Source organism: Echiichthys vipera (assembly GCF_963691815.1).
Source record: "Echiichthys vipera genome assembly, chromosome: 2".
NCBI lineage: Eukaryota > Metazoa > Chordata > Actinopteri > Perciformes > Trachinidae > Echiichthys > Echiichthys vipera.
The window spans coordinates 30,905,939-30,909,506 of record NC_139827.1 but is presented as its reverse complement, the minus strand read 5'-3'; positions in this window follow the sequence as shown (position 1 = coordinate 30,909,506).

Here is a 3,568-nt window from a genome sequence, read left to right as displayed (position 1 = left end):
AAAGACGTCAATAGAAAAAGTGATGTTTTGTGTGTTTTTCCACTGCTTTATTCTGTTTGCTTTGTGTGATACAAAAGCAGGGATGCTTGTCCTTATTTTTCCTTTCAGCATCACCACCTGGCCCGTCTATACGCTCCCAACTTTAGCTCTTTAGCTTTTTTTTTTTAGTTCACCAAGCTATTCCTGGCCAACCATACCCCCCACTCCCTCTCCCTCTCCCTCTCTCTCCCCCTCTCTCCCCAGTGTCGCTGAGCTGAGGTTTCTCTATGTTGTGGTGGAGAGCAGCAGGAGAGGGAGAGGAGTCGCCGTAGCACGGACATGGGAGCTCTCAGAGAAGGAAGACATGACCCAAATATGTCTGCTAGCTAACTAGCCTTAGTGCTGCTTTGAATTGGGCTACAATTGCAGCTCTCCTCTCAAACGACTGCTCCCAGTGCTTCACAGGCTGTACAGCCAAAGAGGAGGAAGTAGACTGTGGGGCCTTGGATTATTGATGTACTGTACCAAACATCTGAGAGAGCTGCAAATGATTACAGCTGAAACAGGGTGAGAACAGGGAGTGTTGGGTAGGGCAGATGTTCGTGGTTTGTATATCTATGGAACCACCTGTGTATCTCAAACCAACATGTTTCTGTGACTGCGCGGACACCCCGAGTTGCGGGGTAGGGCAGTGGGCGCGGTGTCAGTCAGACATGGGAAAGTGGGTTAAATTCCAGGCATTCTCTAACATCTGAAGCCACACTGTTTCTGGTTTGTCTTCTCTACAACTTATCTTGCATCTTGTGCGTGTGTGAAAGTCCTTTGCCAAGCCCACTGGCTATGGAAAAACAATTTAACTGGATTTAATTTGTTGCCCCCCTCCTCCTTCCTCTTTTCTCCTTCCCCTTGTGTGTTTTTTTTCTTTTATGTGCCTCCGAGAGGTTGGGAATTCATCTTGTTGGGTAACTCCATGCCCAGTCCGAGCTTGCTTTGCAAGTTAGACAGGCCGGGTTTCATGGCAGCTTTAAGTTCTCCAGTCATGTGCGGACTGTCAAGAGTTTCCCTGCCGTACATGATGCTTTAAAAAAACAGGTGTTTATCTTATTTGCAAAACTATTTGTTTTTGGACACACACACATGGATTTTTTTTTTCCAAAATACGTTGGGCCACTCTCAGTCACATCTCTTGCCTTCCCTTTCAGGTCTTTTATTTTATCAGTCTAAGCTCCATGCTCATAAGGGTTAAAAAAACACAATGAACCCAGTTGCCTAGAGCCCTAACCACTTTTTCCATTCTTGCTGGAAAGTTTCCAGTGCTATTTATATGAAACCTCAGGCCTGACAGTCAAGAAACCTATTTGGCCAGGATAAAGTATTATCCACTATCCCAAATTTTCTGTTTCACTCACATAGAAAACGCGAGATATGGCAGACGCACTGTGAAATCTATGGCCTATCCTTGTTTTGTAGGCAGAGATATGCAGTGAGTGAGTAGACGTGTACAAGCAGACACAAGTGAAATCAATCCATATGACCTAACCACTATGCTGCAGCCAAAGAAAATACTCCACCTAATCTGTCCGGGGCTCGATGAATGATTTTCTGCAGTGAGTTCTGAATGTTATTTTAGAAAGAGAAACAAACGGTTGTTTATCCGTGTTGTCTTTTGGCTGAGTTATTGACACATTTTAGAATTAAAACATTATTATTGCTATCATTTGTGGATGATGAAACACTGTAGGATGCAGCCCGCAGGGTCTGTATGTTTTTCCAAAACAACAAGTAAGGTTATTAGACAGCAAATACAGCTTCACAGAATAAACAATATATTATTCAGCAATGCAGTACATAATTTCCTTTAATTATAGTCGGCTGCACTTGAAATCATCAGTGAAAGGCATTCCCAGAAGAGGGCAGTGAAAGGCACACGTCTTTTCCAACAACTCATTATGTCAGATGAAGGGTTTTGTCAAAATGTAGTTGAGCAAAATCAAAACAAGCCATATCTATCAATGTTTCAAAAAGTATGTACAGTGACGTATATATTTGTGTAACTTGCTATTGTAATTGTTTTTAATGTTTTTTGGGTACTTTTGACGACCAGAATATTACACAATTTTGTAATTATGTTGTTTGTAGTGTTGTTTTGTACCTGAGCTTTAATGCACTATTTGGCCAGTTGTGAATTAAAAATAAAATATCCATATGAAAAATGACTTGGAAGTGAACTAGAAGGGCATTTAAAGAGCGCAGACCTCTGCCAAGGATCCTTTCTCACAATGTTAATGAAAGTGAAAAATAATTTACGTCCGCCCCGTGATTCCGATCCACTCCAAAATGTAATGGGTTCTCCTTTAGCCCATGATACGCCCTTCCTCCATGTTTCATGAAAATGAGGCCAGTAGTTTTTCTGTAATCCTGATGACAAACAAACCAACAAACCGAACCGAAAACATTACCTCCTTGGCGGAGGTCAGTAGGCCTAATAAATATGTACAGAGTTAAGAACTGTACCTGCAGGTTGCATACTGGGCGGCACGGTGCTGTGGTGGTTAGCACTGCCCCCCAATCCAATCGGAAAATGTACACATTCAAAGGTACTTCTTTCAAGGGAGCAGCTATCTCAGCATTGCTTCACACATTTGTTTATGGAGTTTTCCTGCCTTCTGGGGGAGAAATCCTAATAACCCAGCCGTTACCTTTTCGGGTCAGCATCTATCATAACCGCTGGGCTATCTCTGCTGTATGACCTACAAAGGGATGACTCTCTCAGCCATCAGAGAGAGGTTGGGTGTTCCAAGTTTGTCATTTCAAGAAGATTGAAACTTTACAAAGACACAGATTCATTTAAGTCCCTCAAAAAGGCCGGTCGTCCACGTTAAACAAGTTAAAACAAGAGGACAGGATTATGAGAAGAGCTGGACTTGGTCTCCAGTTCAGTGCTGAACAGGGCAAGGATCTGTCTCTGCACACAGTGTCTCATGGTTTAAGACTTTTTGGACTGAAAGCCCACTCTGCAGTGACCAAACCTCTCATCAGCAGAAAGAATAAACTAGACTTGCCTTTGCTGAGGAGCATGTTGTGTGGACAGAGGAGAACTGGTCCAGAGTGACTTCAATGACGAGAGGACGTTCAGTTTTTTTGTATCTGATGGGAAACATTATGTTGGGCGTAGGACTGGGGAAAGACTAAACCCAAAGTGTGTAAAGAAGTCAGTTAAATGTGGAGGAGGAAGTGTCATGGTTTGGGGATGTTTACTGCAGCAGGAGTTGGGCCTCTTGAACAGCTACATGGAAGGTGAATGCAAATGTTTATGTGAAACTCCTTCAGTAACATGCAACACGATCACTGCAATTGTCTCCCAATCAGCTGCAACTTTCATTCAAGACAATGTCCCCTGTCTCACTGTAATAAAAAGTTATGCAGTTCCTTGAAGCTAAGATTATGGAAACAATAAAAAGTCCAGTCCAGATCTAAACCCCATAGAGAACCTCTGGAAAATCATTGGTAACAAAGTAATGTCTAACAAACCCAGTACAGTTACTGAACTGTGGAAGAGTTGGACCAAGTCAGAATGGACCAAGATCAA